At 31.6% G+C, this 15,237-nt stretch overlaps 1 long non-coding RNA gene across 1 annotated transcript; it reads right to left on the bottom strand.

The window, feature by feature from the left end:
- Window positions 1-680: 680 nt before the first annotated feature.
- LOC122195100 (uncharacterized) lies at window positions 681-14,638 on the bottom strand. The gene is made up of 3 exons (XR_006185079.2): window positions 14,131-14,638; window positions 1,746-2,398; window positions 681-1,531 (listed from the first exon to the last, which is right to left on the bottom strand). It is a non-coding gene; the product is annotated as an uncharacterized LOC122195100 (long non-coding RNA).
- Window positions 14,639-15,237: the final 599 nt, after the last annotated feature.

Raw genomic sequence — 15,237 nt, 5'->3', positions numbered from 1 at the left:
TTTTAAGAACCATAGGATCAGTTTTCATCAAAGGCTGAAATGTTGTCCCCTTGTCTCACAAAATAATATTGGTCTCAAATGAACCTCTACCTATATATATATATATATATATATATATATATATATATATATATATATATATATATATATATATATATATATATATATATACACTAGTCGTTTACCCGCGCCAAGCGACAGGTGCGAACAGTTTCTTTCAACAACTATTTCAATTCGGAAAAATATATGATTGAACATCCAACTTTGACATGAAGGTAATGAAAAGGTAATTGCATAACAGTGACATCTAATTTGCTTTGGAAAATAGTAACTTGTAACTTGGAAACTAACCCATTTCTTTAAGTCAAGAAAAAAAGGAAAAAAAAAGATACCATGTTTTCAAGGACTATCATTAAATGAAAAATATAACCAAAAAATGTGATTTTATAGCCTAAAATAAAGTACAAACATTTAAACTAAATGTTGGGAAAGATATTGTGTTGATACAACTTAAAAAAATTGTTGGGAAAGATATTGTGTTGATCCGACTTAAAAAAAATTATTTATGACATTTTAAAATTTTTCACATTTTATGCCTTTTAGCCTTGGTTCAGTGTGAAATTCTCAACCATGTAACTAACTGGTTCCCTTGACTAAAGTTCCATTGGAGAAAAATCAAATAACTATCCATCTGCAAAATTTAGAACTAATAAAATAAAATAAAACAACCAAAATAGTTTCAAAAGTCGATAGAAAATGGGAAAGATAAATGGATACCAGGTTGAGAGATTGAGTGTAGAGTTTTGATGAGACATTTTGTCAAACACTTAGAGTTCATGTTTTGTAAGCCTATAAAAAAACTATAACCCATCTTTTTGAATTAACCTGGGAAGTGAAATAAAATTTCTAAAACTGCTCCTATAATACTAAATCTTCATCTAATAGACCACAACAACCAAAAACAATAACCCATTCTTACAGCAAGCCCAAAGTCCAAACCAGCCAACTTAATCTTACAAAAACTACATGATCAAATAATAGTCAATCAAAAAATAATATCCTTTACAAAAAAAACAAAATTACAAATAAATTTAATCAACTAATAGAAATACTAAGTGATATGATTAATTCAAGTATTAAAACGAAAAAACATCGAGCAAAATAAGCAAAATAATAATGTTGAACCAATAACCATCATGGCCTGCTCTCCCTTCGATGTCTGCAAAATAGAAATTAATGGAAATTGCAACCTCTTACAAAAAGATGAGGGATGACTTTCTGGTGATCATCACTTATCGATGCTACCTCTATAAACAATCTTAGCTTCATCCCCAATAATAGAAACTCAGATCAATCAAGAAGTAAGATTAGGGACCCTAACATGACACCCAACTTTGAGAATGAAACAAAGTAGCTTGTTATTCAAGATATACTATTTATGTCCTCCATAAAGCATCTTTCATCACAACATTTGGATGGTGAAGCATTGAGACTTGGGAGAGTGCCAGCTTCTAACCATAACTTTATTGTCCTGGGTAAAAGGAAAATAGAAACAATAATGAAACAAAAATAGTAAGATTATAGATGCTTTTGATCAAACTATACTAAATATCCTAAATAATCATATGGTATACCGACCCAAATGTCCATTTTCCATTTTCCATGGTAAATTGACACAAATATCATCAGTTGTCTTGACTAATTAGTTAATTATAGAAAAATAATACAACAAATAGTGAATATACCTATTAATGTCATGAATGGTCCATATGTGGCCTGATGTACTCAAGCTATTGAGGCAATACCTATCAATGTCCAAAACTCATATCACAACTATCTTTAGCATTAATCTAAAACCCACATCCAAATAATCCGTGAAAAAAATTAAACACACACAAAAATCGTTAAAAATTAAAAGCAGAGTGTGGTGCAAAAAAATATAAAAAGGATGAAATAAACCAACAAAAAAACATATAAAAGAGCAAAGTAGGAGGTTGGAGTGGTATAAAAGTCGAACCTGTGTGTTAAATCTCCTAAATACAATTTACATATGCAAGGAAAGGATAAGATAGTCTATAAGTAGATAGTAAAAAAAAGGAAAATAACTACTTAAATCACATGAGTTTTAGTGAAAAAGTAAAACTCACACATCTATTTTCCTCACACACCTGCATTTGCTTAGAGATAATATAATGTTATAAAAACTGCATCTAACAACAAACAAAACAATAATTAGAAAAATCCACTTTTGAAGTAAACATTTGAAAATAAATTTGCCTCATACAAATTTGTTCCAGCTTCTGAAGTTTAGTCTCTGTGTTGAATTACATTTTCTCTTACAATCTTTACTAATGGTTATGGCAACCCACGACAGCTCCATAATCACTCGTGTACTAACCTTCAAAAAAAAGAGCTTTTAAAAAACAAACATAAAGAATTTAGAAATAAAGCGGTTTTGTGATTACAGAGAAAAAGACAAAATATACCCTAGAAATCTACAAAATCATCAACGTGGTGATGAATGAGTGACGTATTTTCTGGCTACATCTAGCTATCATAGAGAGATGAATAATTGACATATTTTCTTGCAAAATATACATATTACCTTTGACTTTGAGAACATAATTTCTAATGTTGACCTCTTTTAGCGACCCTCGTTTAGTGAAAACCCAAGTACATTAGTGACTTAATTTGGTAGTAGGAGCCTCCAATTTTCCGAGCAAGTTTCCTCTTTAACAACAAATGCAAGATTTATTGAAAATGTCAAATTAGGCTACCAAAAAGTGGAATAGATAAGCAACAACCGGAGGTCAATTTTACAGAGAGAAAAGAGATGGATTGTTGGCAAAAATCGGACTACCAATTATTCAAGCTACACACCTACATAAACACACAAATGTATGAATAAAAAAAGTAATAGAGAAATCATGGTAGAGAAACAGAAGACAAAAGATTTTGAGAGTGAGAGACGGAATTGGTCGTGGTGTTGGCTTTGGTTTGTGGATGGTGGCGAGAAGCCTCTATATATTATGGTGGTATTAAAGGGAGTGGGAGAGGATGTTGATGGTAATCGGTGATGGTGATTGCGTTCTGGAATTGGATGTAGGTGGTGACTGGGTGAGTTGGGTGATGATTCTCTATAAAGTGTACGTTTGACCGATTTCTTTGGCGTGCCAGGTCAAAAGCCGTGATATTTTCCAAAAAAAAAAAGAAATTGGGTAAACGGATCCATTCTTATCTTGACTAATTCAGATGTTGACCATATAGGATTTATCTATTATATAATGCATTAAGTTCTTGTATATATTGCATAAAAGCTTGTACCTCTTAAAATTTAGCATTTAAGGCTAAATGCTTATTAAGGTATATATATATATATATATATATATATATATATATATATATATATATATATATCTTTGTACCTTAAAAAGCATTTACAACATTTTGCCGAATTTTAAGAGCTACAAACTAAACTACAATACATACAATCACTTTATGCAATGTTTTGACCGAATATCACCTTATCCCAACAATCTCCCAAGTTTTCGCCTAATACCTTCATATCAGGATTTGACCCCGCCCTTTAATCCTTGATCGAGTCAAATATTGTGATTTTGGTTTGCCCTCCTTATATATTTATATATATATATATATATATATATATATATATATATATATATATATATATAGTCAATAACACAATGGTACAAACCAGTCATCTCCAAACAAACTATCGTCGTATCTCCCATTTGCTGTCATTATCAGCTCTGGCATATATAAATCATCGTATCACCATCTCTCCTTATCCTTCTCAGCCTCTAGAAACCATCGCCCCACAACCACTAAACCATCTTCGCTGATATATCTCTCTCTAAAACCACAATATACCGCTACCATCAGTCAGTGTCGCTACAGCTTAATCCCAAATCCATTCTCATCAGAGTTTCTCTCATCGTATTTTTAAGGTTTTGGTGAACTCCATCACCACTAAAAAACCTAAAACGATTTTGCGGTCGCTATGCTTTGATCGGTAAGCCAAATGATCCTCTGTCAATTGCCAAATCTATCTCCTCTAGATGCTCTCCAGTTCCATGGCCATCATGGATAACCATACCAGTTACCCGAATTCCATATTTTCACTAACCTACATCTGATCCATCTGTTCCTTTTGAATTATAAATACACACCCGAATTCTCTCCTTCATCTTAACCCGAACCCCAGACATCTCTAACTCTCTCTTCGTCTCTCTCCATATCTACAAGAAACATGCCTTCTCTTCTCTCCTTTAACTCTCCCCTTTCTCTTAAATACTATAAACCTTTAATTTCTTCATTCCTCTACTTATGTACATAATCTAATGACGATTTCTTATTTGTTTCAGGCTTTATTGGAAAAAAGGACAGCCCTTGCTGTTGTTGGGACAGGGCCATTCATTCATGGTGATTTAGGGGAAAAGGGTATCGATTGGAGAAAAAAACTTGATCAAATCCTCTAATTTATCTATTCTTTCTCTCTCTCTCTCTCTCTCTCTCTCATCTAAAGAAATACCTCAAATACAACTATATGGGCAATGAATAGGTCGATACCCTTGATTTGATCCTCCATCGAGATGCTTGATGTCGAATCCCAGTAAGTATTGATTTATTTTGCTCGATTTGGTGAATTCTTTACTTATATTAGTGTAATTTGTTATGATTTCTGAAATCTATGTAGTTAATCACTTAACTTTTTGTAGAATGCTCACTTCTGATTTTTGCTTGGTCTACACATCAGTCTTTCTAATGTTTAGATGGTCAGTTGTGAAATTGAAGTGACAATTTTTTCTAATTTTTGCATAGGTTGCATATCTTCAATCTAAATATGCATATTATCCTTATCGGTTATGATTCTTCAAATATGATGACCGTTTTCTGAATTGGAGTTGCATTTCATATTTTCCCTTCTGCTTCTGACTTCCCCTACCACATGTATCTGTTGATCACATTTTTTTCTTTTACTTCATATTTTGATAACTTACAAGATTCGTTTATGTTTTCATGTTATTTTTTTTTTCTTTTTTTGTTCTCTGTAGGATGTGCACAACAATTGGAAATTGTATGGGATATGGAGTATTGGAGTTACATTTCAGATTTGTCCCGGGACAACAGACATAACTTAATGAATAAGTCTACTATTTCATGGATTTATGGAAAAGAAATTAGGATTTGGTGGGAGTTCAACTAAACTGCTGACTTTTTCTAATATTTATATATCAGAAACTGGTTTCAGGTTGATGTATATTTGACCCTTTTTATATCATTTCTTTTTCTATTCGATCTAAAAGTTTGGTTATGATTATAGATATTTTATTATGATTTATTTCATTAATAGGAGAGAATCAAGGGGGTGCTTCATGATGTTGATGAAAGGAAACAGAATCTGGGGATACAACCGTGTTTATAATGGTAATGCCTTCATCCATCTCTCTATCTCTCTCTCTCTCAAAATTTGTTTTTTATTCATGACAATGAGAAGTATGTGTTTCTGTATAGGTCTATAGGACACATAGTTATGTTCAATATCATGTGTTTCAAAGCAAATTTGTGATTAGTTTTTGTATTTTCAAAATTGTTTGTGGAAATACATAGCTATACTTTCTTGACTTGGTGCTTAATTTGGGTTTATTAAGTAGCATCCATGAATGATTTCTTCACAAAGGAGTCAAATCAAATGTTTTGAATAATTTGTCGTTAATACCATATTTTTGTTATTAATTTTGATGTTTTTTATTGTTTGTCAAAATTTGAATTGATTTTTCTATGGTTTGATGTGAACATTACGAGTTGCAGGTACCCAAAGGTTTGACTACATTAAAAAAACACTCATAATGCCCCTCAAAAAAGTCTCAGCTTCTGATTATTTCATTTTTTCAAGGTTATTGTGACATTATTTTTTCTTACAGCTTAATTTAAAATCCATAAGTAGATTGTGCTTTTGGTTTTTTATTTTTGCTTTTTGTTGCATTTCTAAGGATGCAATTTAGTATGAATTGTTTTTGAATAGCTAAATTTTGAATAATATATTTAAAGGAATAAAAAAAGAGAATAGTTTTATTTTTAAAGCTTTGAGAAAACTAAACATCATCGTTTCTTATTTTATCTCATTTCGTTGTTTTAAGAAAACAATATTTATGTCTCCAAGTGGTAAATTGTCTACTTTATTTTTAGTTTTGCGGAGAAACTGAAATAGTTGTGACATTTTCTTATTCTCTATTTTATTTTCGCACACACTGTGTGCAAGATGGATGCAAACGTTTCTTTGAGTTGCTGCTGGTGTGACTGGGCTGGAATTTGGATGAGTAACATATATGTGCCAAGAATAGAATAGTTTTGCCCTTTGCATCATTATTTTATTTATTTATTTATTTATTTATTTTGTAATTGTCAAATGAAGTGATTATTTTTTTTATTTGTTTATTTTATTTTATTTTATTTTTATTTTTATTTTTATTTTTATTTATTTGTCAAATGAAAGTTGATCCAGTTACTCACTAAGTACACATTTTTATGTGTTATAAATTGATTGAGTTATTCACTAACTATATATTTTTATGTGTTCCATTGTACTTAATGAAGTCTGATTTGAGATGTATCCTATCACTTTAGAAGACGGGTTTTTATAAATGGCAAATATTATAGTTTTATGAAGAAATTATCTATTGATTATTTGAATTTTTATTTACCCTAACCAAGACTAAATTTAAAACAACTTTTCTACATGTTTATATATATTCATGAAGTTATTCTTTAAAAGCATTATTATAAATTAAACGATCAACATATTTAAAATTTAATAATTGGCCTTGTTTATTTTTTAAGCTGGATACAACTACTAACAAATTTAAAAATTTTATAATTATCATGGTACAAACCATGAAAATAAAGTTGCATGACCAAAAGAAAACTAAACTTTGGTTCTTGACACTTCTTAGTAAAACCCAAAACAGAATACTCAAACCAAAAGGGAACAAACAACGAAAAAAAACTAATTTTTGGTTATTTTACACGTCTCATTACCTATGATTGAAAGTTGGATGTCCGATAAATTATTTGCGCAAAACTATTAATCATCTCTATAAAACTATTTGTATTCGTCGCTTCGCACGGGTAATCGGCTTGTATATATATATATATATATATATATATATATATATATATATATATATATATATATATATATATATATATATATATATATGCGCTAAGGATTTCTACTTTAGTGCACGTCATCGAGCTGCTTACTTCTTCCAGTAAGAAAGGTCTTGGTGGTTAATTTTAACATATCTTACACAAGATTCTCCGGTAAGAAAGGTCTTGGCGGCTAATTTTAACCTAACTTATATTTACATCAGTTGCTTTCCTCTTTCACACCACCGCCACAATTAGCTGCCTAAAGGCGAGTCACTCTCTCGATTCCAACGTCGTTCCGTTTATCGCCACCTCCTGCTTCGGTTTTCGTTGCGTGTCACCGACTTATGTTTCCTTTTATCTCTATCTCTCTCTCTTGGCTATAATACCATTCTCTCCAGATACCATCGATGATCTCACACTTTCCTCACTGTATATGCGGTAGACATAGGTTCGAGACATTCTACGTCATACCGGAGAACATGATGCTATGGCACACAGCTTACACATGCTTCCCCTTTTGTCGCCTCGATGAGTCGCCTTCTCCTTCCTTCACATGTAAATTAAAGGATACGATTTTTGTTTTGGTTATGGATAGCTAATGTCGTCACATATTGGGCCTACTGAGTCGCTAGAGTCTGGTAGCCAATAACGCATGTTACCGCCTTATCAAGAGGTGGAACTTTGTCTTTCCAAATAATCCAAGAATCAAAGTTTGAATTGCAACTTTCGTTTCAATTACTTTGAAGTTTTGCAACTGATCCTTCTCTCCAACTCAAGCCCTAAACCTATCAATGAATATAACCATCTCTCAGTAAGTTCTATCTAAAGGTTTTTAGATCATCCACTTGCAAACTTTTTACTTGATTAATTTTGTTGGATTATTTATTTGGAAAAAAATGAAATTGTTGAATCTTTATACTTTTACTTATGTTAAGTTTTTCAACTTGTTAGAACTTTTAAGATAATCAAACTTTATTTGGTGGCTGCAGATTAGGTGTTCGATGAAAAGGCTAGACCAAATGATGGTCAAGTAATTGTTCACCATTGAAATGGAGCCACCTTGAAATGGACATGATTTTGGAAATAGACTTGCTATCTGTGTTTCTTGTTGCTTTATGCATAATTTTTTCTATGTTGGTTGGTGGTCACTTAGTATGTTTCAGAATACCCATTCCTTTGTAGATATAGATGGAGCTTTTGTGTGTTTGTGAATCTTACTTTATGATTGAAGATGCCAATTGAAATCCGTGTCGATACGCTCTTCCTCCTCCAATAGAACAGGCATTGTGCAGCCATTTTTAACGTACACTGTTATGACCCACCGCCTCACCATTAACTTTCCTGGCCTCAATGCTTCTCTCATGTGCCCGTCTGCATATTTAATTGTTGGATGTTCTTCCAAAGTTGCGCCCCACCTATTACTTTGTTTTAGGCGCCCTTATGAAATGTGTTGCTTCATCGGTAGATCTATATTGCACCGCCTTTACTCTATACGACACCTCCAGCTTTGACAAATATGTCTATCCTTTGAGTCTCTTCTTCTTCACAGTTCACACCTTACTCTATCCTCTCAGTCTTGTTTTTCCTCTCCTTCTTCTCACCGTAACTAATACATGTTCAATCTAAGAAATAACTTTTAAAGTTTATTAGGGTATGTATTTTCTAATCTGGTGATTTGTTGTTTGCAATTTGGGATTAATCGATATATGTGGTTTTCAAGATTTCCCCGTTGGTCCGGGCCAGCTAAAGAAGACGATTTGAGCGATTAACAATTAAGAATAGTCCGGTATGGTTATTGATTTTCAGAAAATGAAAAAGGCAGGTGAGATGAGTTCAATTTTTTTCATGGGACTTGCTATTGAAGGGTTTTTAGCCCAATTATATTTCATATTTTAAATTGCAGGCATGTAAATTCTATATATCATTCGATGTTGATGGAGGGTCTGCTACAACCAAGCTCATAATTTTGATATGGTTTTAATTTATGTTTCCCTTACCGGTACCTTGGTTCTCCACTTCCTAAGGCTCAGATTCATACCCAGAAGAGACTAGACTGCTATTAAGCGGTTAAGGTAGAAGATCTCAAATCATTAGCTTCGGTGAACCAGCAAAAAATGCACTCAATGAAGGCCACGATCGATAGTAGGGGTTTCTCTCTCAATTAACAAGCCCAAGGATCACAGACGAGATCTAACCTAGTGGTTTCGCTTTAATTCATTAACTCCTCCTCCTTAATTAAACCCTCTCGCTGAGAAGAATGGATGAAGAATTTAACCTTTTTTTTGTTCAACGATTTCAAGAGGCTTCATTTTTATCTTCATTTTCTTTTGAAATTAAGGTTTTTGGCCACAGATGAAGACCAGAGGAAGCACACTGTCAACAATTTGAATTCAGGTATAAATTATCTGTCACCCTTCATGGTATCTTCATCTTATTAACTGATTCTTTGTTGAATTTAAGGTTCTTGACCTGCTTTAAAAATTGTTTTTTTTTTAGATTTTTTCCCCTCTTCTCTGCAGATTTAGATGTGGCTGTGGCTGAAGGGTTTGTATATAAGGTTAGTAAACAAAGCTCTTTAGCGATGCTTATCAGAATTTGTAAATTGATTATAATGGCAAAGAAATCTGCAATTGAAGCCTTGGATAGTCTACTTAGAGATATAATGGATTGTTCAACTACTTTTGGTGATAAAGTGGTTGTTTTTGGTGGTGATTTTAGACAAACTCTTCCTGTTGTTTGGCTAGGAAGTAAAACACAAACTATTTCTTCTTTTTTAACAAATTGTTATTTATGGCCATCTCTTACCCATTTGCAGCTAACAGAAAACATGCGAGCTCTATTGGATCCTTTTTTCAGTTTCTTTTTAGCACTTGGTAATGGTACATGAACTCTTACAGATGATGCACATTTATGTTACTCCGACCACTTTCTCTCCTACTTGTAATCGTGTTGTCCTGACAACTAAAGATACTTTTGTAGATGAGATTAAACAAACTTTTTGATGAAATGCCTACATGAAATCCGAGTCTGATCATTTCATTTACCGATCTTGTGTTCTTGTAATGTATCTAGAGGTGAGCCTAATTATGTTTTTTAACAAATGTTTGGATTTCCTTATTCATGTTTTCTCTCTCTACACCTAAGTTCACATCAGGTGAAAAGTTAAGAGTATGTGTTTGGATTAGGAAATTCTTCTTTTCCATCCATGTTTTTTCCACCTACCTTGATTTGCGCTGATTATTGGAGGATTGATTGTGATTACCACTTTGGGCATGTCTATTCCAGGTATGTTGACTCTATCTTATGAATCTTTTCTTCATCACGCCTCCATCATGGCTCCCAATTTCCGACCCAACTGTTATGTATATACTCCCTCAACCAGCTGTTGAAAGTAAGAGGTGATTTTCTTAAGTGTCACATTCTAATTTTGTTATACTACTCATTCTCATAAAAGTTTTCATGTATTTGACATGAAACAGAGGAACATAGTGTCTTTAAGGTAAATCAAGTGTTGGTATTGATCTAACTCCATAAACACATTAGGTCATTGCAACTTTTACATAATGGTTGTCTTTTAATTAATCTAATGTTCAATAAATAAGGTACTTATAAATTCTTTACTACAGACTAACTTTTAATATACACAACTGCATTTTCTATTAATATTAAGTTTTAGTTGTTTCATTTAAAATAATGTTTAACAGAAATTGTTTACTTAGCTTTAATCTTTTTTACAAGTGACCACGACACGTTTTCATATGAGTTGAGAATAGAAGACAAAGGAACAATAGCAAGTAGCCTGGGTGAAACCTATATATCTATGAAAAATATAAGAATAGTTGGTTATAATAACAATAAAAAGCATTTTTGTTCATACCTACAACGAAATTTCCACAAAACCTTTTCAACTACTTTTTATTTAATGTTATTTCTTAATGGTTTTCAATTCTTAATGCTACAGTTCAAATGCCCCGGCTAAAAGAGTATATTTTATTACCAGTTTTCTTTTTTCTTTTTTCTTTTTTTTAAAAGTAATTGTAAGGTAACTGTTAGCAATAAGTGCACTTAGATGTTCTTGGTTGGTGATGACAAACAATGGTAAGAAATTTTAATAATTTGTTTGTTAATCATCAAAAAAGTAAGATGATACATCTTCTTGCATGATCCCCATGTTGTAAGAAGCTCACATGATTTTACTTTAAAAGTTTTGGGATCTTACCTATAGTCGGGCAAGACGGAGATAAAGAGACAAAATTTGAATGGTGTTAGAAAAGTGCATTTTAGGGCTACATTGATGATCTCGCAACATTTTATAGCATTACACTTTCAAATTTTCACTAACTAGGACATCATACTTTGAAAATTACATCAAATTATAGCCGCAAATGGCTGGCATGTGTATGACATAGCTATATAATTGGGCAGATTTCTGAAAGTACAATGTTATTACATATGTGGTTGGCATAGAATGGAATTTAATTCAATAACAAAAGTCGAATAAGCCTGTAATTCAAATTTATGATCATTTTTTGGGTTTTTATTTTGGTATATGTAATAAGGGTCTTTTTGTCTTTTAATAACTAAATATATCATGTTTACTATTATATTCTGGTGATATAACCATATGAATCTTTCCACTAAACAAGGAGGCTTGGAATATGATCTAATCAGTCATATTAGGAACCGGACCCAATTGTAATCGCCAACAACACAAATGAGCCTGAAGTTGAACTGATGGTCTTTGGCAATAGGAGAAAACTGATATACGTGGCTTTGTGGTATGGTATTCAAAACCATACATCACAAAACAATAATAACATGCATGTTTTTATTTTGTAAAGAGAATTTATACTAATTCTTTCTTGATGGGTTGTTGGTGACTGTATGGTCTAGGTTGCCCTTGTGTCATGCTAGGGTGGTTATTATTAACACTCCCAATGTAACCGAGTTAGAGGTAAATTGTTATCAACACTTTCGATGCTACCGAGTTGGAGGTAAATGGTTATTAACACAAGCATGGACATGCATGAAATATTCATGAACATATTTTCTTAGTCTATATATGAAGTGCCACTTTGAAAAAATGCTAAACAAATTCCTTTTGTTATATTCAGATTGAAAATGGAGACACTATCTCCATCCAAAAACTCCATTTATCTTTGGCACATCCATTAATATAATTGTAAATGTAGGAATATACTTATATTATCGTTATAAATTCTGTTTTCTTGTAATCACTTAACACAAGCTTAAAGACATTTCTCTAGGGCGGTGATTATCACGGCCCAAATGAGTTTACTAGTATATATATATATATATAATATATATATATATATATATATATATATATATATATATATATATATATATATATATATATATATATATCCAAGAGAGAATATATAAAATGAAATAATTAAGGCAAACTAAATGTAATTTTTGTTTGTTCCCCACAAAATGCATTCTTTGTTTAAAATTTTCAATTAAGATGTGTTTTCATCGTATAAAAGTATTTTCTAGTATAATTGTATATTTAAGATTTCATTATATTTAAGTTTTCTATTTTGTAAACACTATTTTTAATGTTTAAACTTTGTATGATATGTATTTTGAATGACGTGTTTACATCTAATTAATTTAATGACACATTGACTAAACTTTATTTTTATAAGATAATTATTCTTTTCTTAATGTATTCATATTATTATATTTAGTTTTTTTAATTATACATAACAAACAAGATCTATACATAAATCATTTCATTCGTTCACAAATAAAAACCTCTTTGCCCATAGCTAAAAGCATGAGTAATTCGTGGGTCAATAGGTTTTACCGGTGGATTTTTCATGTAATTAATTTAATGACACATTTAAAACTTTATGTACCTTTTTTTTGCCATCTATTCCACTCCGGTTGGTAAGTGGTTTGAATCCAACAAATCTGATTTTCTTTGTCATTCTAAAAAAATTACTATCAAGATTAATTTTGTTTCACATTCACATGTCTTTAAACCTACATAAAGTAGCCAAACTGTTCAATATATTTCTTGTGACATCATTGAACTTTAGGAATTGAGACGACATAATTGACTTCTCCAATGTATTGTTGCTTGATTGCTTCATAGGTCGCCATTTTACAAATTTTCAATTCGATTTCTTCCATTTTGATTACAACTACGTACCTTTTTTATGAACAACAAAAATTATATGAATGTTATTGATTCTCCCTAATATTTTGGTCTTTGAATTTGGCTCATTCTCATATATATGTATTTTATCTTTATTTTTTCTTAATAATAGACTAGACATAATATACTAATGTTACATAGTCTATAAAGTTTTTGGGCCCCTTAAAGTGATGGGTTGTGGGTGGTCGTCCCTAGTGCCCAATGTGTGAACCAGTCCTGATTACACATGGACAGGGGCGGAACTAGAGCATAAATATTATGGGAGCCGTAACCAAATTTATTTGTTGTATTGGTATATATGTATTTATATTCAGATAATTATGTGAAGTGAATGCACAAAATTTTCCATAATTGTCTTATGATACAAAACAGTAAACAAAAAATCTAAAATCATAGAAAACAAATTAGGAATTAAACACATCAAATTAGTTAACGAAAATTCAATCAATAATTATCAACATATAGAATTATATAAGATCTATCACACAATGAACATATTGAACAATCAATAATTATTATTTGTAAAACTATAAGAATTAACATCTCAGAGTTAATCATTCAATATTATTTTTTATAAATTTAATACTATTATTTTATCTTTTAAAAAAGAGATTGCACGCCACCTATCTCTTGTCAATGAAAAACTAACCCACCCCAAGTTCTTAACCCCCAACTATATACATTAAACAATGGGTAAATGGGTAAAGTAGCTCCAATCCTAAAAGAGAAAATCAAGTTAAAGAAAAGCAAGCGTAAGTGGAGTGACATACAATAACTACCGATAAACGAGAGAGCAGAGAGCAGGCCGCATAGCTAGTCGACACGAGGCAAAACCGCAAATGGACCAACAACCGGCGGCCGACATATGTCGACTAAGTGACGGACAGGCGAAGGCAAGAGCCATTACAACGGCCAAGTATTCAGCCAGAGGCCAAATCGGGGGAGAGGGTGAAAGCGGCGGGCAACATATTTTTCTCAAAATGGTTTTGATTTGTTTTAAAAGGTTCGAAGCATTTTTATTGTATTGAGATTGGGGATTATCGAAAATTTTAAGGGCTTTTATTTTGATTTATCAAATTACAAATGGAAGATATTATTTTGATTTTTTTCTAATATTTTTGAAACCCTTTTTTAACGGGTGTAGTTTAAAGGATATCATCTGGAATCAATCTTCTATTCTGTAATTTTATGCATAGTTTACAGGTTATATTTAACTTGTAATATAATTTTAAAACGTGAATTCTAGTATATGTGACAAGGTAATAAACGTATTAAGATTTTGAGAGAGATGGTCATCCGTCACTGCAGATGGATGTGTTTGTTACGGATATTACCCACATATAAGTTAGCTACGAATCTCCCAAAAACTTTAACCTTGGATGGTTTGTGATATAAAACTTTGTGTAAAAGAATTGTATCCTTGTTTGATAAGATGCTCTTAGGGAATCCTATAACTGAAAAATCTAGTTCATAAATACTTGAGCTATTGTAATAAAGGTTGTTAGATTAGGTGTCTAAGCCCATAACTATAATTGGTATATACTTGAATTGACAGTAGGACAGTCCTTTTGGGTTTCCCTCAAGACTAGCAACTGGGAATGATGATTTTGGAGAAAGATGTTGATTTATTATTTGATTAATAAATTGAAATAAATATTTTTTTTAATATATTATGAGAATAATATATTAATTAGAAATAGTAATATTTAATCAGAAATTAATTAGACTTAATTTTGGGATTAAAAGAATTAATTAAAAGTACAGGGACTGAATTGTAATTGTTCAATAGTTGAGCAAGACGCAATCTAGAACCCTCCATAGGCTATGGACGGTTTTTCTAGTGGCTTAGGGTTTATAGAAGAGTCTCTAATGGATAA

The sequence above is a fragment of the Lactuca sativa genome, chromosome 7 (assembly GCF_002870075.4).
Source record: "Lactuca sativa cultivar Salinas chromosome 7, Lsat_Salinas_v11, whole genome shotgun sequence".
Taxonomy (NCBI): domain Eukaryota; kingdom Viridiplantae; phylum Streptophyta; class Magnoliopsida; order Asterales; family Asteraceae; genus Lactuca; species Lactuca sativa.
Note: the sequence above shows the minus strand (reverse complement) of the source record. Positions and strands in the feature narration are given on the sequence as shown.